Raw genomic sequence first — 24,532 nt, 5'->3', positions numbered from 1 at the left:
TTATGCTTTGTTATGCACTCTGGCACCTTATTTACAGTCGAAATACATGCATTTATCATTAAAATTTGAATATGCACCTCAAACACTGTTGTTGATTACTCCAGTAGTAGTAATTAGTCTTAGTATTGAGTAGAAATACGTACCTTTATTGGCTAGTTGAGGAAACAGTTTGGTGTATTTTTGTTGACAGTGGTGAAATGTATGACATTTACTAAATTTTGAAGCCAGCTACAATTTTGAGATAATTGTACTTGGGTATTTCCGCTTTCTCTCTCTCTCTCTCTCTCTCTCTCTCTCTCTCTCTCTCTCTCTCTCTCTCTCACTCTCTCTCTCTCTCACTCTCTCTGGTTTACAAAATGCACAATTGTTTCAGTTTGTGAGAAAGAGGGAGTATGCGTGAGAATGTGCGTGTGTGTTTTAAGTGCATATAAGCACGTAGGGTGAGCTCCAACTGGATGCTTGACTTTCAGTTGATGTGGCAAAAGAAAATCCTAAACTAACCAAATATTAGAAGCCAGCTTGAATAGAAGGGAAAGTTGTCTCTTTAAATGTTCATTCGTGAAACATCCCCATTCAAAAAAGAGAGACCATTTCCTTAAACTGAAGGAGAATTTAAGAATTTATTTACAGTAAATGCCTTTTCAGACACTAACAAAGGTGCCATTTGTTTGAAATTAAAGGATGTTTTTTTTTGTCAGAACAAGTATGTCATAACAAAATACTCACATGGCCATTAAAGAGTTTCTGATCGCTGTATTCTTGCTTCCTTTCCATTACGGTGAAAAAAATCTGCAATTTCAATCTTGGCCCCCTATCACATAGGCTGATACTAACTAATAAAGCTAATTTTAGGCTACTTGCTCTGCCTATCTATTCCAAAGTCTTTTCCTCTTCCACAGAGAGTGTTTCCTTGCTAAGCTGTGGCACAGAGATCGAGTTGCAAAGAGGGAGTTTCACAACTCTGAATGCAAGTCACTAGCCAAGGTGTATCAGCAAATGACATAAAAAACAAACCACTTTCATACATTTAAAAGGTTATCACAAATTTTTCTTTTGCTTTTCATGTGTTACATGGCGGGTTAAATGATACGTGAAAAACGTATGAGTGATCTCATCAAGGCTAGTATAAAAAGGGGGAACAATTAAATTGACTAATTATTTTTTCCATGTACATAAGGGCATGTGAGCATAGAAAAATAAAACATTTGAAAAAGCACAGAGGCTTTTTCAGTGGACCTTTAGTGATAAATATGTGTGTTTCTCTCGCCTTGCCCTCCTTTTCCTCTAAGTACCTCACACATCAACAAGCAGCAGTGATATCATTAGGCAGATGTGCTTGCTGAAAGGCAATTGGAAGAAGACAGCTTTTAAAGTCAGCATATTCCTCACCAGACACACACACACACACAGACAGACCGTGTCTCCAGCTCCAGGTCGATGTTTCCAGACAGTTTCAGTTTTGATGTGGCTCTGCATGATCTCCAGTCTGGGATTCCATTGTCAGTCTCTCGGTCAAACCTGTCTGGAGAGTGACAGTGAAAAAGTGTGTTTGTGTGTGTGTTTGTGTGTGTGTGCGTGTGTGTGTTTGTGTGTGTGTGTGTAGCTGTTCTGACCAAAGTGTCTCAGAGCAGGGTCCTGTTTGCCATGACAACTACATGAGCTCTTTGCTTCAGGCCATCCATCAGGGTCAGGAGCTAGGAGACTATATGCCGCACCACTTGACCATGGGTCTACACACACACACACACACACACACACACACACACGGTATGGATCATCAGGTTAGAGTGCACATTTGTCTCCAAAAGGCTAACCATGGTGGCTAAGTGCAGCTACCATTCAAAGAGACAGGTACAAAATGTCAGCAGGCACAAAAACCATACAGGACAAACAATAGTTTGTAGTGGGATGATGTAGGCATTGTGGGGAGATGCAGTTGCATTTGACTTGGCTGCCTCACTTTTGAGGTAACAGTCTGTTTGTCTGTGTGTGTGTGCGTGCTTGCTTTGTGCAATTGTAGGTGGCTGGGGTGAAGAGGTCATGATGACAATGCGTGTTGACTGAGACACCCACATGCAACAACCTGCACATCTTTTTTATTTCATTTTTTTAGTGTGACACCCGCCTGTTTGAGGTGGCTGGAGCATACATGATTATTCACAGTGTTAGTGATGACTCACTGTTGTTTTCCACTCTTTTTCTTTGCTTAATGCGACAATTTCACAAGGGCTCTGTACATTGATATAAAACAATATATGGTTCTGTATTTGTCATCTCTTGGCACTTTACACCATTCAAAAACATATTCAAGTGGGATCATATTTTCTGACAGTCGACTCACAGTCGGCTGTCAGCTCCTTAGTCTAACAAGTGTTTCAGAGGTAGGCTATCATTTAAAATAGAGTCCCAGTCTTATTAACTACGCTGATTAGCTGTCAGGCCTTAGGGTCTGATTTGAGACACAAACTAACGCTGGGCAGTGGATATTTCCCTGGGAAATAATTTGTCTAGACAAATCTATTTTCCAGAAGCTCATTATGATCGAGAGCAATGAGGTCCCATCGTTCACAGAGACCACACGGCATTATGTGACTAGATTATTAGACCTGTGAGGTAGTTCGCTGTGGCTGAAGAAAGGAGACCGTGTAGGGTTTGGCATTCCAACGCCCTGCATAACAAACATTTTTGCTCAATAAATGACAAAAGCTAAATAAATTATTGAATTTCTTTATTTTGGTTATTGTTACAAAATCATATACTCTGCATGTACTACATACTGTACATGTAAACATTCTGTATATCTATTCATGTACATTATCCATTTGCATGTGCATACACACCTTACACATCTGTACACATCTACACATTAATAAACATCATTGCTGTCCTATGAAAAATGAGTATCTCAACAATGTAAACTTTTCACAAGATAAAAAAGCTGGGAAATATTTTCACCCGGATTGTTTTCGTTCCCTCTAAACGTTATTGACAATGCAGTTTAGATGTATGGGAGCGTAATTTTTAGGAGACATGGTTGATTTGTATGGATTAAGTTACCAGTATTAAAGTACTTTAAATTAGCCTTACCTTTACTAGCTGCAACATTATTGATTCATACACTTTAAAGCATCAATGCCTATAATTTAGTGATATAATATAGGCTATATTATTCTGAAATATAGCCTAGCACATTCTGCATAACGAGTACTTTTACGTTTGGTACTTTAAGTACATTTTCATGCTAATACTTCTGTACTTTTATTTAAAGCAACACTATGTAACTTTTCCCGCAAGCTGTAGTTCCAAAGTGACAACCTGTAGGGGGACCGAAGCGGGAAAAGGTACATTGAGTTGCTTTAAGTAATATTTTTAAAAGCAAGACTTAGTAGCCTACTTCTGAGTACTTCTCCCACCATTGATCACGAGTCATCCTGCTTTACTGTCCTAGTGGTGTTCTGGCACAATGATGGTTAAAAGAGTATTATGAAACAGATAATTTACCAGAGGTGGGAGATTAAAAAAACAACTAGCACATTTTAAGCTCCTGGCACATCGTGCAGCTCTGCAATTATTGCAGATAAAAGCACCAAAGAGTTGAGCTCTCCATGATTCAGGCTCTTTGCTTGAACTCCCTTGTCTCTCCACGAGTGACGGACAGCAGAGAAGAATATCTGTTTGGTGACACGGGAACAGCAAAGTCAGTGTGAGGCAGCGAGGGCAGTTGAAGTGGGTTGCTGTAGTATCTGTAATGACTGTCTAGTGCGTGCTGATGGACAGGCCGGTGGGCGTTTGAAGGAGATTATACCTGAGCACTCACTGCTGTTATATCGCCGAAGCCCCTTATTATGGTGACTTAGTGACAGCAGCTGGTTGGTGGATAGCAGTTTGTTGTGTCATGAATTTAGCCAAGTGTTTGTTTTAATGTTTGTCTTTGAACAGGTCTTACTGTAGCTCTGTTTCTCTAATGCCATATGAACCGTTTCAGTATGTGTAAATGTAAAACGTATTTACAATTGTACAAAAATGATAGTGTGCTGCGTGCCTGTGGTTTGATAATGTAACATTTACTACGGTTCATAATCAAGTAAACATTGCTAAGGCAACGTGGACAGACAGATTCATTTTGTTTTAAAGCTTTAGGTGAGAACTGTGCACAATTGTGGCACCATGGACAGAAGTCCAGGTAACAATGACTGTAGAATCTGGATTTGTTTGATGATTGCAGTTTTCTTTTAATGGAGCTTTGTGCTAACATTGTCCTTTATCATTTTTGTTTATTGATTACTGTAACAGAAATGCATTATTCCTTGTGCACTACTCCAACCACAATAGATCAGAAGATGCTATTCTAATGACATATATACCTCCTAACAACCTATAGGAGTCAAACACAATGCTAGTAATATTTAAGTTAATTTTTAACTATGAAGCAGTCACCAAATGGGCCTTTAAATCCGCTCTAGGCAACCTCATACATAAGTGGATCTAAACGGCAGGCAACCAAAAAATGTGTACTTCAGTTCCCATGAAATCCTATGAGGGGTTGGCAGTAGACTGCACACATTATATGTACAACCTGACTGCTGGTGGTGTTTTATACCAAACATAAATATCCCTCTATCTCAGTACGTTCAGCTCACTCACTGCTGTAGAGGTGAAATGTGTTTAGAGAAATGTGTTTAAACAACACCAGCATTTTGTAGTACGGCAAATATGCTATTTGATCATCATGCTGGAATACATTGTTTTATTTTAGACAGACTTTTAAAACTGATCACACTTGGTTTCAAAACTGAAAGAGTAACTTTAATCTAAACTTACATGTTTGATTTAATAAATTACATGTGCAGTCACTTTAACACGCTGTCTGTCGATGCTGGTCCCATTTTAGAATGTTTATTGCAACAGAAGTTATACTTCTTTTTTTCCCAGAGAAAGGCCAGTACTTTTGTTCGCTATACTCCTAACCCTGGTAGCAAAACTATTGATACTACTTGTAAGCTAGTACTATTTATTTTAATTTGTGAAGGTGATATATTTCAGACAATACGGTGTGATATGTCAGCCTCAATATTGTTTATAACAGTAGATAGCCATGCCTAAATAAGCAATTCAAGTTGTGTGTGTGTGTGTGTGTGTGTGTGTGTGTGTGTGTGGTTTGATGAGATTTCAGTGACACAGTGAAACACAACTATAATCAGATTCTGGTTGAAATACAGCTAAACTCTGATTAGTGCATGTTTGTAGTGATGACATCATAGTGTTCCCACTGAGACCCACTAACGTCAAACCAGAGAACAGCACAGAGAAAGAAAAAAAAAACACAGAAGTCTCATGTAAAATAATCAACACTGCTCTCAACCTGGCAGAACATCTATGGCATAAAATCCCAGAGAAGATGTTTTCAGAGCCTTTAAGATGAAAGATTTAATGATATCCAAAACGCACACTGTGCAGCTTTAAAGAAGCAAAAAAACAGAACAAGTTGAACAGAAAAAAGTTGCCATAGCAACAGCAACAATAGGATGGGTTTTGTTGAATTACTTTTCTCGTTCATTGGGAGTCTCCTGTTCATTGTGAACTATTTGAGGTGAAGTTTTAAATTTTACACCATGGATTTAAATGTCTCATTTCCACTGGCTCAGAGTATTATGATTTATTTACGGAGTGTCAGAGTGCATTTCTGCAACCCCTTAGTAACACGATGCTCTGGTCAAGTCAAATCACATATTTCATTGCACAGTTGCATACACAATATGACACCTTTTTTAAATTTTTTAATTTTGCCACCCCCCTCCGGAACCATTTGCTCTTTTTTACATGTTGTATGGGAGTGTCCGGGAGTATTTGATAATACAAAGATAATAGCAATAAAGTAGTAGGGGTACGATTACTGAGGGACCTATTGTACACCTTCTAAATGATGACTCTTGAAAAAAATCACAAAGTCTGGCTGACAGGCTTGAGTGCAGCCAAGAAGATTGTAGTCCAATGTTGGAGACCTCCATGATATTTCAAGTACTCACTGGCTTTTGAGTTTGTTTTTTTACCTTTCTTCATCTTCTACCTAGATAAGAATGCTATACTTGAGTAGATATAATTATTATGGTGGTTGGTGGAGGGAAGGGGGGGAAAGGGGAGCATGGGGATGTAAGGAAGAAGGTGAAGGGAGGGATGGGGGAAGTGTAAGGGCAAAGGGTAGAGGGATAGGATAAATCAAAATGTTTTTTTAAATCTGTATTCTATACAGAATCACGATGTAAAATGAGGATGTTGCAATAAAAAAAAATCAATGAATAAAAAAAATGTTATTGGCAGTAGTAGTAGAATTGCAAAGTACAGAAGCAGAATAACAATATTAAATAAATTAATTATCCTATTTGGTTTGTCTCAGCAAGTGTGATCATGCAAAAGACTAGGAAGAAACTGTATTTTAAAGTCCCTCTGTGTTCAGGTATCAGTAAATTTGTAGTAGCCTAGTTTCTGTGGTTTGTTTAACTTGTTCTTATTTTCATTTTAGGAACACCAGCCTTAACGTTTTCTGGTCTACAGCTGTGTCTTCAATCCTAGTTTGAGTGACTCGCGCCTGTCAGTCTGCACATTATATGTGAATGTAATTATTTAAATTGTAAACACACTTGTGGAAACAATTCAACATGTCATTTCATTTCATTTTACTAGTACTGTAGAAGCACCTTGTAAAAACAAATTATTCTATATGCCTGCAAATCACAGAAAACAAATGCATCATAGGTAATTACCAGGATTGGGAAGAAATGTTTGAGGGGTGTGCCAGTAAATATGATTCCAAATGGTGAATGGAAATGTTAGTGGAAATGTATTAGTGAGTGAAAGAAGACAGTGGAAGAAAGAAAGACAAAAGCAGGGCGAGAGACAGGCCGGTATACATGGGATGATTTAATACTGTGAATAGAGCTAAGTAAGAGCCAAGGGTTTACAAGAAGCAGGTGTGTGTGTGTGTGTCTGATACCCCGTTTACACGTACATGATTATTTTGAAAACTGAGACATTTCCCTTCATTTGTGCCTTTCGTTTACACGCAAACGGATAATTTGCCTCTGAAAACGATTATTTTTAAAAGTTCTGGACAAAGTGGAGATTTTGGAAGACTTTACTGGCACGTTTGCATGTAAGATGTGGAAAACTGAGGTTTAGGCAGCCAATGTCACAGTATGCGCAAAAGTGAAACATTTTGTCACTATGTGAGTCGAGTTTAAAGCATGTAGATGTTGCAGCGCCATTTTTGCAAAGTGACGCACGAAGTGATGCATGCGCAACTCACATCTGCACTTAACTCACAGTCAAGTCAGTAGTGGTCACACCTTTGTTTACATTTTCATTTGGCTATTTTTGGGATTCTGATTGGCTTCAGGTTTGGCAAGCTCTTGACATCATATATACACGGGTAGGTGTAAACAAACACTTTTCTGAAAACTGACAGGTGTGCTATTTTTTTTAAACGGAGAAGGTGAAATGTCCGTTTATGACAATAGCTGGACAGGTCTCAAAGAGACAGATAGAGAAATTCAGAAAGAGTGAAATGACACCAGCCACTTTGGCGGGAAGTCCATCTCATCTATATGCTAAAGCCTTCCGCCCAATTTGCATGACAAGTTGTTAAAACCTGAAGCTCTGCTCAGCTGAATACTTTATATTTTGCTTCCTCCAAATTATTTTCCGACTGTCATCTACTCATGTAGCACTCCCCTTTTTGTCAAAGTTGATGTGATTCTGCCTCTTCCCATCAATGACAATAATCCCATTTCCCTGAGACAAAAGGCTTATCTTTCATATCATTGCCGGTGGTAAATTAGTCTGAGGCCCAGGCATGGAAAATTGACATGATAGCCCATATTTATGGGTGGGTTATGTGGCGGGCAAAAACAAATGGAAGAAAACCACCGGTATTCTCTCTGGAATGGTCTGAGGAAATCATGTGTACATTAAACAGTGGTGCGGTTGGGAGAAAATGGGTTAGGAAACCCTGGGACATTGTGCACAATTGAACATTAAAACTTGCATTACAAAAACAGCTGCATATTACAATATGTCAAAACAGAAGGCCAGCAAATCTATTATTTCTCACTTTGCTTTCATTCATTTCCCTCAACATAAAATTAGAGTGTCCCATGCTGTGTGTTGTTAAAGTTAAACAATAATACTCTTTTGTTATACTCTGCATTGCCTCTCACAGAGAAGGCTTACCTACAAATTGAGTTTGATGCACCCCTGAGAGTGTGCATTTGTAAATATTTGAACTGTGAAACATGAAACATAATTGCTTAAGAGAAATCAGGTGGAAGACAATTATTCTTGTGTTGGATCAAGGGAAAAGTGGTCGCTACGGCTGGACTTTGCTACCGTGGCTGCATTGTTCCTTCAAATAGCACAATAACAGAGGCTTGTGGCAGCACATTGGACTGCTTTATACTGCGGAACAAATTAAGCTATAATTTGTGTGAGAAAACATAATGCATTGTTACACTACTATTACACAACAGTCTTTGAAGCTCACACAAAACCGTTCACACTTGTCTCCATAACCCTCTGCTCAGGTTGTGTTCAGTTGAAACACTTTAAAACAAAGTCAATGAATTCATAGCGTCCCTTTCCTAACAAAGGTCAGCCTTTAAATGGCTCTCTGGGCAAGTCTGCGGGGAGCCACATTACTTTCAGCTCTCAGTTTCACAGGGCACTGTATTAATACACAAGTGGTTTATGTTTGTGCATCCATCCATGCATTTGTTTAATTTCAGTGTGTGTGTGTTAACTTGTGTAGGAGTTAGACTATCACCCACTTTGGTTTTAGTTACTCTAAATTACCCAATAATACACACAAAGATTTCCTGTCGAACTCCTGCTTTAATTGATGTCTCCTTTAATTTTTTAACATATCCAGTCTTTTAGCGGGGGAGTTGGAAGTGGGCTGAAAAAGTGGTGCAAAATGGGAAAACTGAGAGAGAACGAAACGGGCTATGCATGGGCAGCAGAGAGGTAGACAGCAGCGGGGAGAGAGCCTGTCTGTGAATACTGACGGGATAATCATTTTTCTTTTAGTTGTGCATGAACAATAGAAACGTCATTGGCGCTGGGAAAATAGAAACTGGGAGTCGAGCTTCAGGGAAGACGACATCTGGCGTGGTCTCTCACTCTCTCCTACTCATCGTGACGTTTTCCGGGTTCTTGTTTGTTTCTGAGGAAATTACTCAGGCCGTTATGGGAGTTAGCTGATGGAAATACAGACATCATTCTCCTGAACATATGGGAGGCATAGAAACACATCAGAGAAGGGCTCTCAGCACATGGTTTGGCATTAATCACAAATTACACGAATTGTGCTCAAAATGCATGCTCTCGTATTACAGATAGCCTACATGGGAAAACAGGTCACAACCTTTGATCCCATTTTATAAAACATCTCTCATTTTTCCCTAACTATTGAGAAGCAAGCGGATGTTTACATTCTGGCCAGCAGTCATCATTATTCATCATTAACGTCTTGACGGCTAGAAAAATCTATTTCTTATGATTTAACGCCTTGATAAAAGTGTTGCTGAGCATATTTTTATCAATATCTCTGCTGTCAAAATGGATTTTGAAAGAGCAGGTGGCAAGTCGCAGAAATCCTTAACACGCGCCCTGCTGAATTATGATGGTGGCTGGCTCCTTCCCAACTGTGTGTGTGTTAGTGTGTGTGTGTGTGTGTGTGTGTGTGTGTGTGTGTGTGTGGTACTCCACAGTAGTCAGTTCTCACAGGATTTTAACCATCCTGGGGGAATTAAATGATAAACAGCTCAGTTTATTCTGGAACTGCCCAACCCCGGCTCCTCCTTCTCCTCTCTTCTTCCTCTCATCCTTCTCCTCTCTTCTTCCTCTCATCCTACCCCTCTTCTGTCTTCTCCACTCACTGTTCCTCTCCTCCTCTCCTCTTCTCCTCTTCTGTAAGCCTCCTCTCTTCTCCTCTCCTCATTTACTTTTCTTTCTCATCTCTTCACCTCCACTCCTGCTGGATTTCTCTTCTCTTTTGCCTTCACTCCTTTCTCCTTTTCTTGTCTTTAATCTTGTTTCCTTTACTTCTCACCTAACCTCTCTGCTTTTTCCTTTTTCCTCTCCTCTTTCTCATCTTTTCTTGTTCCCCTTCCTTTCCTTGTCTTTTACTTTCTCGCTCCTTTCTCCTTTTCTCTTTTTTCCCCCTCCTCCCTTTTAATTTCCCTCCCATCCCTACTTGTATTTTCTCCCCCATTCCTCTCCTGTCATTTCACATTCCTCTCTCCTCCTCCTTCTTTTCTGACTCTTGCATCTGGTGACCTCTCCTCCCCAGTGACCGTTTGACTAAGTGGGAACTTGTTGCGGAAATATGAAAACAACAAGCCAGACACAAGTCAGAGGGATGTGGCTGTTGCCGGTAGATAAGAGCCAAACTGCCTGTGACTTCTGGAGTCCCTTCTCACAATCACATTGTACGTACGGCAGCAGGCACATTATCGCTGCAATGTTTTGTTGGACAGGAATTATAGTATTACCAGAGGGAGATTCAATTGCAGGGACCTTGTGCGTAATTTCAGGGACCTCCCAAAGGTGCTGCATCCATACTCCAATTACGTTGTTATTTTGCAGGAGAATGTTGAACTTATTGTTCTCATATGACGCTGGAGAGATGCAATACAGACAGGAACATTCACAAACAGTACACTCGCCGAGCTTAATCTGTTGCGTCGAAAAACATTTGCAGCCATGTGGACCCAGACATTAGAGGAATAAAAAGTACAGCCCCAACAAGAAGGAACAGGCAGAAATTCGGGCTAATACAGTAGTTGTAAACAAAAAGTGGTTAGGTGTAGAGGAATCTTCTGTCGACAAGTATGTGGCGATATTTGATTAAAGATCCTGAATCCGTTATAAAACAAAGGTAACTGACTGAGCCCCATCACTAACAGTAAGAGTAAGTGTGTGTGTGTGTGTGTGTGTGTGTGTGTGTGGGGGGGGGGGGGTCATTGGTCCACTCATCTTTTATATATACAATATATATATATATATATGTTTAAGTTTCAGTGAAGTAGTGAAATGAATATTGATGCATTCATGCAATATGCACTTTCACTTTGCAAGCTGAACCTCCATTTCAAGAATACTTATGAGCAGGAGAAGGATTTGAATATATATATATATATAATGTATAGATGAAGTGCAGCAAGTACACCGAGGTTTTCAGCTTAAAGAAAATAAACTCTCCACTTTGCTGTCTGAAAAGAACTGAGAACATATGCTTTATTTCTGTGCTGCTCTTGAAGCATGGCTAAAGCTGCTTTATTTAGCCTACATTAACTGAAGTTCTTAAAAACTAAGTTGAGGTACTTGAACTTTATGGCAATTTAGATAAAACTTTATCCTTTTGTAATACTTCATGCTTCTACTTCACTACATTTCTAAGGGAAATATTGTACTTTTTACTCCACTGAGGAGCTGTTTTTGGTTATTTGAAAGCAGTGGAAACAAGTTCCAAATGTAACATCTGCTTATCACCTTTTCATTTAATATGGAAAATTTGTTAGCAATAATCGCTCATTTACACATCATCAAAGCAACATTGCAGTACTGTATCATTGGAGTTGTGTGTCTGGCCACATGGTTGTGGTGTGTCAATGGTAATTGTGTACCCTTATTAGCTTTGTAGAGATGAATGAAACTGCAGCTAAGGGATTTGGTTGCTAGCTTTTAGCCAAGTAAAGGATCTGAATAAGTATTTCACCAATCTTGATTTTGTGTTCAGATAATTGAAGCTTTCCAGCATATTAACTATCATTATTTTGTGAGAACACATCTTATTTGCATCTTTTGTTATCAGAGTAGAACATGTTAGTGCTGGATGGCTTTTTCCCTTTCAGAAGCTCCAATCAGAGAACCTGAAAAGGTCAAAAAGACTTTTACAGTGACACAAAACAACTTACAACTGACGTACTTAAAACTTCACCTTCTGTTGAATTATTAGTTTGACTTTCACTATTCGTCCCTGTCATCTCACTGTATTTTGCACAGTTTTTATAGGCAGTAGTTATCTGCTTTCTGTTTGTGCACAACTGGTTTTCAACTGGACCTCCATGATGCCACAAACTGTGGATACGAAGAGTTTTACATTTTCTCCTTTCTTCAGCTGTCCTAACTACAAAGGCCTAAAATGCCGAGAACATAATCTCAAAAAAAAAAAAAAAAATTACAGATGTGTCACAATGTTTCCCAGAAAACAACAGAGATACATAAACAAAATGTGTGCAATGTTGAGAGATAGATCAATGACCCAACACAGTTTTTCCATGGCTTCCCACATTACCTTCCTCTCAAACCAACAAGCTTTTAATTGTTTTAATGTATTTGACCATCTCCAATGCTTCAGCTATCCTCTAAGATAGTGAGATACCAACCAGAAACTCTCCCCCTTTCTGAGGCCTCAGCTGTGTTAAATAATGCCAACCCCCTCTCGTCTTTGCATTAATAAATTGCTCTAAATGTCAGTACCTGCTGGCAAGGGTGCAGGCAATTAAAGGTGGTCATCATTTAGCAGGTCATGATTTTGATAAGAGCAATTAGCCCACAAGCTGCTGCAGGAAATTAATGTACAAACGAAGAGGCTGCCTCCCAGAAATCCCCAGGACTGAGTCTGCCTGCGTTAGTAGCAGAGTGGGAGATAACATCACAACAAGACTCATCAGGTGAATCCTGAAGCGTCATCATTTTCCAGAAAGCTTTGAAAAGTAAACAAAAAAAGTGATAAAAGCTTGTCATGCAGATATGAGATGAAGTTGTCATGTTGATGGATAATTAAAGTCAGAGGTGAAAAAAGTCAACTTTGTAAACAATTGAAGTTTAACTGCGATAAGAGAAGCTTTTATCCAACTTTTTTTTATTTGATGAAAGCCCAGTTTGCATCCAACAACAATCAAAAGTGCGCTTCCATTTGGTCCAAATCATCTAGACGTTTTGGAAGCCAGTTTTGGAGGCTTTCCCTCTCCTGTCTTTTGAATATTTATCTCCATTCTTCCGATTATGTGCACGCTGGAAAGTTTGGTTGACATGAATGTAAGTGAGTGATGCTGTGGGCAGATATGGCATCTTGTGGTAATGAAATGCTCTGCGGCTGAGAGATGGCAGTCCTCACTCCTCACTCTTTATTAGGTTTAGACCTCTTTAAATGTCTCTGTGGTGGCTTGGAGAAAACTTCACTTTCAGCTGTGAGGCGCACACAGCACAGACAACGTTCTGGAGCATTAACTTTACCAGTTCTCAAGGTGGTGACGGGTTGTCGCTGTCCATAAGGTGAAAACCTCTCATCGCTCATAGCCATGTTCTCACAACCAGGGAAAACAGCTATGTGCTTGTGTTGATGTATGGCTGAAATTTTACTGTGACATTTACTGTCTCCTACACAGAGGCTGTAAAATCGACACGCTCCTTGGAACATGAGAATCTGTCAGCCGTACGGTGACATAGAGGGGTAAAAAGACAATGGATGTCAGTTACTGTATGTCACAGGCCCTGTGGTCATTAAGACTTTGTTAATACAGAAGTGGCCAGAAAATAAAGGAAAAGGTTCTCATAGCGGTGGTACAATCATTGGGAGACGTTGTCTTCAGGGGATTTTTTGTTCTAGACATTTTGACTTTTGTGGGTCATTTGTCACATTGTGGGAAAAATACTTTGTTTCCATAAAGTGCCATTGCAAGCATTCCTCATTAAAAAAGTCAGAATATCTTTACATACATCTGCATATTGAAGCTTTTGACTGTCTGGTTCAGTAGAGATGCAAAAAAACATTTTTTGTAGTGTCCAAATGGTAAAAGCATCCCATTGTGTTGTATCTTCAAATGTGAGAAACATAAGCATGCATAGACCTCAGCAAACAATCCTTTCCAAAATGTAAGTATTGTTACAATTGTTCACTTTTGTGAAGTTTTTACACTGTATCAAATTTGAGGGAGTTACGATGTTTGTGTTATGTCATTATTTGGTTGTTTTTAAGGAAACGCCTACATATATATTAGTACAGTATGCAGTATAGTTTTATTAATTTATTTTTAACTTCACCAACTGACTGTTAACATATGAGGGATCCCACAGGTGGACTGGTCACAACAAAATGTCAATTAGAAATACATTTGTAATTATAGGAGAAAGAGTTACAAATTTGGATGTTATGTTGCTTGAATTATATGATCCTAAAATTGCTTTACTTTAATATGTATCACTAGAAGTTAATGTTCTTTTGGTTCTTTCTGTCTCGAACATATATTGTTTTAATGAATTAATTCAATTATTCCAACACTGCACGGATTCAGACAAATGACCAATCATCCTTCAGCTTGTTCACAGTCAGCGCACTCCTGCTGCTGCTCTGTACTGTCCCACTGGCTCGATGCTTCATTTGTCACCCTCCATCTGTGTGGTTCCGCCTTTCTGTGCTGTACGAAGATAATGCACTTCTGACCAAAGTCAAATGGATTAACACCAACAAGTCATAAAAGCAAATCTGGAGTGTCCAAACCAAACCTGTCAACATGGCATAACCAACCGCCCACAAAAACTGTCCTCAGTTCATTTCCATTGTCATTGTTTGATCTTTAAAATCATGATATGACCCACAGGAACACTTTCTGTCCTCATGTCTAAACCAGAGAATGTATCAGTTGTGGTTTTTAATACACAGTCAACATTGTGAAACCATTGCAGTTTGGTTAGATTTAGGCACAAAAAGATTGTGGATTGGGTTTGTAGTAACGATTTATCCTCAGATTGAACTAAAAAACTAAAAGTCACACAGCCACTGAGGCACCGAAGGAGTGAATCTTACGCAGAGATAAAAACATTCATTGTCCAGGCACAGACGGCATTTTGTGAGATTCATTTATCCAGTTCTCGGCAAACAAACATTTTAAACAAAGGAACAATGGTGTCTCAAGGCTCTGGTTAAAAAGCCATCAGTCCTCGCTGGTGTCTATCTCCTACATACCTGATCATACCTATATGTAGACTTCACCTGGTGGCTGCGTGGTACTTTCAAAGCAAAAGCACTAGCAGATACTTCAAATAACCAAAATAAAAATACTGATGATACAAACAAGTTCATGTACCTGTATGATTCAAGAAAAACTAAAATTAAATACATATTTAACTATTAAAAATAACAAAACAATGAAAAGCACCAACAGGGTTAAAATCATTCAATTTTTGCACTTCACATCCGGTTACGCATATGACGCCAAATGTGACATTGTTTGTTCCGTAGACTGAAAAAAACCCTTTCAGTTTATTTTAATTTTCAAACAGCAGAGGAACCCCGGTCTCCAATAGCCTGTGTTTGTTTTATCCATCCACCACCCCACCCTACCTTTCTTACGTGGAGTTAGGCACTCTTGTGCTACAGCACCTGTCTTCCTGCTTTGATCCCGCCATGATTATTAAGGCCAATAGAGGGCGCCGCCGCCATTATAAACGTAAAGATGGGTCGCAATTGCTGCTTTAACAAATGACCTATGGCGTTTTTCTAGGGAGGACAGTTACGTTTCAGAGTGACTTTGTGTGTGATCAACGACATTTGATTTTTGTGAATCTGTTGCTTTTAGTGAATGGTGGCCATGATTGTGCCTGTTTCAACAACATGAAATGTGCGTGTAAGAAAAGAACTAAGGTCATACTATCTCCTTTTGATTAAATAACTTTTTTTTTAGTCTGATTACAGTGTTTTAAGACTTATTAGGGTTTTTGAAATATTTGAAGTATTTTACCCTTTGGATTTCACACAGGGATGTGTAAGAAGTGAATCGTCGATGCTCCTAGTATCTGCAGCAGCAGTGTGAGAGACGGGCTATACTGGGCCGCTCAGGTATGAACGTGTCTCCCATGGGGGCTGCTGCTCTACACAACCAATCCATTTGCCAATGTGCCTGCTAAAACAAAGGCTAAAAAGTGATATGATGCCTACACAGTCAGCATGGTAATTGAATGTGTTAATCTTCTCTTCCAGGCCTCATCTGATTCTCCGGAAACAACAACGCTGTCTGAAAATGGGCTGCTGAGTCACCAAAGGAAAATGCTTCAACAACAAACCCTGACTTCAAGAGGGTTGTTTCTGTCTGCTTTGTGCCACAGATAACATGTTTCCAGAAAAGAATGTAATTTTTTAAAGAAAATGTGTTACACAACATTTAAAGCATTTTAAACAGTGTGCATTCTTCATACCTTTTTACAAATATATATTCATGCAAATTCAGCATTCAAATTTTACAAACAAAGAATTGCGGTTCAGAGTAAAAAAATCCCCCTGTTATTCCTCCAGAATTACATGTGAAAAGTCCTACTGCTTCTCGCTGTTGCTCTCTGTTTCAACATCGAATCCCAATTAGAAAACACGGCAATCTGTGTAAAGCTTTTAGAGGATTTGTTCCCTTTTTCTATTTTGAACACTGTGCATCATGACAACCTCTCCATTTAGGAGGACAGCCTGCGAGTGATTCATGTAGCTGTTGCTTTTTTACTAACAAGGTGTGTATCACCTCTGTGCACAGTGAGGACATTGAGTTGAGGGGGGTGGGAGGCTGCTAATGCTAGGAGCAAGCACTAACCCAAAAAAATAAATGAAACACAATGCATCAAGTGGCAAGCGGATATTACAGAGGCCAAAGCGTTGTATGAAACCAATTCTGCAAATTAGATATTTACTCATCTTTGGGAGAAAAACAGAAGAGAGCAGAGAGAGCAAGGGCTGATGTAATGTGGATTCACAGCACAGAGCAGACAGCGTTTAACGATAATGTCTAAATACAGAACAGACCCCAAGGTTTGGGTTGCACTAAACAACCGTGTATCTGTGGACCAACAATCCTGTAACCATAACTGGAAAAATCACTGCTATTAATAAAAATAAGGGCTCCATTTTCTCAGTGTTTGGGGTGCTAAATCATAGCAAGATGTTATCATATTAGACACATATCATGGAAAAGTGGATAATATTGTCAAAAACATTCAATTGCAATGTAAAGTTTTATAGCAATGTCTGTGTAGGGTGTTCATGATGAATTGATAGATCAACTAATCATCAAACTTTTAAGGCAACGGTGAACCCTGCTTCATGGTGCAAGCGCTTTATACCCCCACCGCTATGATCAAAACTGCTTTCCCATTGCTGCCTTCCCTCATTGAAATGACTGGAAGCAGCGAGTTCCCACGTAGCAGCGAAAAGCTCCTTCAGGGTTAACAAAGGTAGGATTCCCATATCAGCAACACGCCGGATGAAAAAGTATGTATTGATCAAAGGAAATCTTCATACCTGTGTGACGAAAAGAAATAAGGAAAAAAACAGTTGAAAAGTGGAAGCAAAAAAACTTTTTTTTCTCAACATTAGAGCAATTCATATTGGTAACTTGAAAGAACAGATCTGAGCAAGTAGTTATGGCTCACCAGGGAAATTAGTATTTTCCATCTTAAACCAAGCTCTGACACTAACAAAACAGGAAAGGAGAAAAAAAACGCTCATATTGTTAGAACAGTGGCTGAAAACCCTGCAAACCCCAATTTAAACGTAGACTGTTGCAAATGTTGAACAGATGTAATTAGTGATTAATCCTTTGCCGCTTTGGTGCTTGTTTTACTGTGTTCTGGCCGTGTTTGCTCCTACTGCTCTCCATCTGTCATAAACACGTTTCCCCCAACAGGTGTAAGTGGCTTCTCATGTTATTTGTATTTGACGTAGCTGTCTTCTGCTGCCCCTTTTATTCAGTTTTTCTTGCTTTACTGCTGGCATCTGTGCTTCCGGTCTCTTTTTACTGTTTTGCCAGATGCTTGCCTCATTGCTTCATCTGCTGCAGATTATGCGCTCTTTCTGCTCCACTATCCTCTTCTCTCTCAGAGTGTTTTATTGGTCTTTTGTTTGAATCACATGCCTCCCCACTTTAAAGAGGCTCCTTATTCCCCCAGGTCATCTTTATCAAATAACAGTTTGCATTTATATCTACTTGTCTGCATGCTTAGAAACATTTCTAAATGTCTCACAAAGAAAACAAAAGCTGAATTCACATCTGCCGCTCTTCTCTGGACACGCACAAATGCACTGTCAGGGCTTCTATTCTGCAGTGCCAAGCTAACACAATAGCAAAGATGCTGTTAAAGTTTGACTACCACATTTGGCCCGTATGTTGTCAAAGTTTGATTGCCAACTGGAAGGTGTAATCATATGCCATGTTGCATCTTGTATTCCTCTGAGCTCTTGTTGTCTTGCACTGCTTACCAAGGAAGAAGCAGCCCGTCTCGCCCCTATTCCACAGGAGAGGGAGACAATCCTGGACTGAATGTTCCTGTAACACAAAACTCATAAAATCACAGGTTGCCAAATGATTTCTTGTCATGCCTGAAAAGAAAATGAAACGAGGGCAGAATTCGAATTTTAAGAAAAAATGAATAATAATCCCTGTGGTGCTCAATCGCTATACAGCAAGAGCAAGATGGATATATCTCTACAGCTCCAGGGCACAATTCTTTAAAGTCAGTACAGCAAACAAAAACAAAGCACAAAACTGCACACTGTGTGTAGGTAGTTAGTTATAAATCCCAGTAACACAGACAGCACATTAACAAGAAAACAAGAATTGAGCCACAGAAGCCTTTTGGCTGCCTCTAGAGGCAAGCATGTCAAAAACCCTTACAGCCTCTAGAAGTAAGAATGTCACAACCCTCATCGCTCATAGAGCCGCGTCATTAGTGGAGCTAATACGTAAATAACTTCCCTGACAGTGGCCATTAGTTATTGAAAGTTGAAATAACCGGTTTATCACCTTGGGATTTATGTGCTCAATACATTTCATATCATTAAAAAATACCTTTATGAGAAAGTGTTGAAGCTGTTTGGGCATCATTTACACAATAAACCACATTCCATCAAGATGTAAATCATGTAAATCAATCATGTTCTAGTCTAGCTGTTTGGCAATACCTGGAAGCTGCTTGACATACTCCTGGATCATCATTTCCATACATTTGTCCATATTCTATTTGTGTCATTTTGTCATATGGATTGTCTATTCTGTAATTTTATTTTGTCAGGATCCCTAACAAAATAAAGTCGCTATTCCTAACTTTTTTTTCCTCCATTTTCATTGGTAAAAAGGTTTTATTCTTATCCGAGCTGAGGGTTGAAAAGGACAGGGTGGAGTATGATATACAGACTGTAAGTCCCCCTGAGGCAAATTTGTGATATTGGGCTATATAATATTACCGAATGGACTTGCAATATAATCATTCCTAACTTTGGAGTGAATGGGTTGAGTTTAGAAAGAGATTGTGGTTTGGTTTAAAATCTGTCAACTTTTTAACATTATTCCACTTACGTGCGTGCGTACATGACGTGATTACGTACATGACAGAAAACGTAACCTACTTCCGTTTGCTTGGTAACGTTAAAATTACACACCGTGTACTTTTGTTTTCAAATGGGACAAACACAGTCCCTTGGGTCAAAGTCTTGGGCTTGTTTGATCTATCCACTACCACTCCTATCCACCCTTTATGGACTTACTCTGTCTACCAAGTTCCATGACTTCCTCCGTGGTCACCATAGCAACTGTGTAATTGGACATGTCAATGTTATGTTTACAGCTTGTTGCCCACAAATGCCAAACAATATAAAATAATGTAGCTTTAATATCTTCGCCTGAGGGTGGTGTAGCAATGTAGTAAAAGCAATGTAGATTCATCATCTGGAGACCATGAATGGCCACAGTGGTATGGAAAGCAGTTGTTGAGGTACCAAAGTTTTGGAGTGATCAAATGATCAGCATTTCAATCGTATGGCCTGTCAATTGCTAAACAAAAACAAACAAAAAAGAAAGAGACAAGTTGAGACAGCACAGAAAATTAAACACAGAATATTCTATTTACATGTTTTTTTTCTTCTTTTTTGTAAATTCCACATCTCGACAACACCCTGAATTATTTAATACAGCACAACACATGATCACATGTAAAGCATTACAATATTCTGTATCTGATAGAATTTCATTCGAGGCCATCCATCTGAATTGTACGTTTGATGTTTTGTAGCAGCAGCAGTGTCTTTGATGTCGTTGCTACCCACTTCACAACTTAATTGACCGAAGAGCTCTCATAACCTAATGGGGGAAGAAAAAAAATGTTCCTTGAGGAGAGCAATTGCACTAGGCCAGAAAACGTTTAAATGAAATTTTTTTGCAATTGGACTGAAAAATGGAAGCAATTCCAGTCCAACAGCATTTTAAGACACACTTAAAACCAACGTTTTAAGGTATTTTTGAGTCTGGTAGAATCAACATTATACAGAAGAGGATTTGGGCCACTGGTGAAAACTGAGAATAAAGTCAGAATTCTGAGAATAAAGTCAGAACTCACATACATTTTTCACCAGTGGCCCTAATCCTCTTCCGTAACGTTAGAACTCCTTTTTTCCAATCAAATTATTAAAAACAAATTCAAAACTTCACATAAATCCAGGACTACCTAACATGACAAATACCATCTTTGGGAAAAATCCATTTGATGTGTAGCCTACTTTGAGAGTTTGGTTTGGTCTGTGCCCCATCAGTTCACAGGAAGGGGGCATAGTTTTCGACCTAAACCACAGCGTGCCACCAGGGGGCAATGAAGATGGGGGTGCTAGAGAATTGGAATTAGCAAAGTGGGAACGTGCCCAGGGCTGTGGTGCTCCAGAAGGGGGCCCTAACGATCTGATGAATTGAACTTTTATCATCATTGTGCAACGCCGAGAATTCATTTTTGGAATGAAAGAGCTGCCGCTTGTCGACAGGCAAACCGGGGAACTGCTTGGGGCACCCGGCCGTGAGGGGGCCCCAGAGGGCCATCAAACTTCACTCCACAGCAATGGCTCAAAATGTAGCAGCCACAGTGGCCGCAACCCCCCTCCAACCCCCCACAAACACATTACTTTTAGCAATGACATCTCAGTTTGAAACCTCCGTGAGGGGCCACCATGTCATTCCACTGACCTATCTGTCTGTTCAGAAAACATGCCTGGAGGTTACAGTTTCTTTAACCAGACTACAGGCTTATATCAGAGGGGGGCTGATGACAACTCGTGGTGTGAGACTGTTACAGATCCTGCAATGTGGGGAAATATACTGTGTGTGTTTCCCTGTGATGTGCTACAAAACACTGTGCGCTCTTTGCAATAGTGGACGTGTAGGCTACTGATTGCACGTGCATGTGTGCATGCGTTGGTGTGGGTACAAGGGGATGGAGGGGGGCACTTTCTGATTCTGTGTCCAGGGCCTGTGGTCATGATAATCCGTCCCTGGATATGTGCCATAAATTAGCACAACTTGACAACAACTTGACATGCTAAAGGCTGGAGTCTGCTCCCTAGTGGTGGGAGATTCATTAATGCAGCTTTAACAGCCAGAAACAATGTGTTAATTACTTGCATGTGGATCCTGCCTACATGCTTAAGCTAACAAAGTGAAAGTGTGTCCTTGGTAACCTTCCCATCACAGCTTTGAAACTATATTTGATTTTTTCAGCCCAGGGATACATTTTCAGCACCAGTATTCAGAAGTTCTCTTTAATTCTCATTCAGTTCAGTCAGTCTAGCTTTCGTACGCAGTTTAGTACTGAAACATGATTTCTGGCACAGTGAATGCTACAGGGGTGCTTAATGATTTTGTGTTAAATACGTGTGCCAGAAGTGCCACAACATTTATTCTGTATTGAATTAGATGGATGGCTACTGTGGAGTTCGATTTATCCAATATGGCCTTGCTGAGGATTGCTGGCAGCAACAGAGGAGGCATCCAAAAGCATTTATGTCAATATCTTTGGCAGCCACATTCTCTTTTTTTATTGCGGTCTTTCTTTTCAAATTCTCAAATTCTTGTAAAACATGAAAAGTTCCATTACTAAATGTGACCAATTCCACTTAAAACATGACCTGTGTAAGATGCTACAGAACCCCAATGAAATGGAGCCAAATTTACCATGTCAATGAAGACAAAAGAGACAAACGTTTTTCATTTGTTTTATTTTATTATTTTGTGTCAAAGCATGTCTACACAGAAAGAAAAGAAAAGACAGTTAAACACGTCTGCTGGCAGAACAAAAATGAAAGCTGAATTCAGGTCAGGGAAGAAGTTTTTTTGTATTTCTGAAGGAGAAGAAATGTTGCAGCATAACAACAAACACTTTTTCTGCTCGTCGAGGACACTTGGGCAATAATTCGCATCTGCATTCTTAAAACAACCCTTTGCCATTGAAATGCTGAATTCAACTCTGTTGAAACACAGTCACAGTAAGACATTTCAAAATAAGCCTCCAGCCTGAAGGTAACATTTCAAAATCTTTTAGGTAAACTTTGTGTACACAAACAATGTTCTTAATGTTCAAGTTCATGTGTAGAGTCCCTGGTGATACTTCAAGCAAAGTTTAAAAGTTATATAATTAGGGTTATACATTTTACTTTTAAATTACCAATACCAAAGTGTTTTATTTTTCTGAAAAAAAGCCTTGTAGCATTAAGTTTCTTTTCTTCTATTACTGATATAAAAGCCCGCTGGCTCCGAAATCAGGCTGGTGGAAAATCCTGTTGTGACCAGCGAGTGGGTCAGCGCCACAGGTGTGTAGAAAAAAGTGTTTTTCCGAGAACGCCCTTGGATCAGTCATGGAGGGACAAAGCAAAAGAGCAAAGTGAAGAGAGAGAGTAAGAGAGAAAAGAGAATAAATGCCTCTCACGTATAGCCAGGTGCTCTGTTCTCACTCTTTGGGCTCTGCCAAACTCCAATTTGGCCAATCACCGTATAAAGAGCTTGTTGTGGTCAGAAAGGCCTTGTGCCTCAGTGAGGTAGTGATCAGAGGAGAGGCTCTAAAACAATACAGGGTTATTGTGAGCTGTGGTTTGTGCAGGTAGCCTAGGATTTAAAAAAAACAAACAACCAAAACGTGTCTGGACTGACGATGACTGTACGATCGTGCTGATGAAAAATCTTTAGGTGTTAGGTGACACCTTAGAAAGAGAAAGTTTGGGGAAACAGGTCTTTCTATAATTACTTTTAATTATTGGGTGTTTAAGCTTTAACATAATGAAGCCAAGTAAGAAGGTGCATTATGTGGGCAGTTTTGAAAGAATAATACAATTTACATTACAGGAATAGTGTGACAATACAATTCTTTAATACCAGTCACTCTCATGTTGACCATAATCTATTAGATGTAAAGCTACAGCCAGCAGCTTAGTTTAGTACAAAGACCAGACTAGACGAGAATCCATCAACATTTCACCGGCAATGTTTCTCCACATTTAATGCTAAAATTGCAACTAACAGGGCAGCTGTGTGATTGAATATATTTTTTTGAATAAGTGAACAAATCAGATCTGTATAGGAAAACTCCGCCGGCAGTTTTAACAAGCAGACCCTGCAGGAGGGAGTACAATCAGAGCTTAAGGAGACATTCAACAAGTGTACATCGAGGGGAAATTCCCTAAATTCACAACTAAACATCCAATAATAATCTAAACCACTGAAACAACACGCTGTAATGGCTGAGTTGTAGTGATTTTAAAATAACAGGAAAACCTTCAACCATGTTGTTATAAAGTCATACACTGACTATTATAACATCATTTGTTGTATTAGTGTGAAGCAGTAGGTAAGCAGACAGGCCGAGATTGGCTAATCGGGAGCACTGGGAGAATTCCAGGTGGGCCAGTCAGTTTTTCTGGTTGTCAGAGCCGGTGTTCAGTTATGACACTGGGTTGGAATCATAGTGGCATATCATGGATGCTGTCCTTAGGCTGCCTGCACTTGCAACCCACTCTTTGTATTTGCAGTCTTAATTTTTTCTTGCAGCCCACCGTTGTCTACATTCATGCAGCCCACTCGCTGAGTGCAGCCTGGTTATTGTTGGCGTATTTGTGTTTTGCCTCCTCAGCTGGCGGCGCATTTTTATGGAATCCACACAACTTCCAGGGAAGTCTGGCCCTACGAAGGAGCCCAATTGGTTGGGGTTAGGCATTGAGCTTGAGTGGTTAAGATTAGGATATCCGATTTGTCAGGGGATAGGACCTGAACAAATTGGGTTCCATTACCTTGTGTAAGCATCGGATTCTGGCCAATAGTAGCGTGTAAATGCTATTGAAGGGTGGGTTTCTCCTAAAAATGTTGTGGGTTCCATAATAAGGCGAGCGGAAAAACCAACTGCTAAAGTAAGTCGTTCAAAACCTTTCTTTTAGTAAACCCAGTGTACACAAACAACAATTCTCAATGCTTAGGTTCATGTGTAGAGCTCCTGGTGATACTTCAAACAAAGTTTTATGTTGTGTCAAACCTTCTTAGTGTTTCAAAAATAGCGATTTTGATGCGAACATAGTGCCCCTGGCTCCCATTCAAAAGGCCATTTGACCGAAAACAACAATATGGTCATATCTTAAAAGTCGCGCTTATGTCCTAATTGTGCTTTTAAACTAAAGTTTGACTCAAATACATTCCCA

General features: G+C 39.6%; 1 long non-coding RNA gene across 1 annotated transcript; it reads left to right on the top strand.

Moving 5' to 3' along the window:
* The first annotated feature begins 389 nt into the window (after positions 1 to 389).
* LOC117961529 lies at positions 390 to 24,182 on the top strand. Its single transcript, XR_004660425.1, has 4 exons — positions 390 to 404; positions 12,553 to 12,562; positions 23,367 to 23,373; positions 24,062 to 24,182. It is a non-coding gene; the product is annotated as an uncharacterized LOC117961529 (long non-coding RNA).
* Positions 24,183 to 24,532: the final 350 nt, after the last annotated feature.

Source organism: Etheostoma cragini, chromosome 2, assembly GCF_013103735.1.
Source record: "Etheostoma cragini isolate CJK2018 chromosome 2, CSU_Ecrag_1.0, whole genome shotgun sequence".
NCBI lineage: Eukaryota > Metazoa > Chordata > Actinopteri > Perciformes > Percidae > Etheostoma > Etheostoma cragini.
The sequence above is the reverse complement of the archived record's forward strand: the minus strand, read 5'-3'. Positions and strand labels throughout refer to the sequence as shown.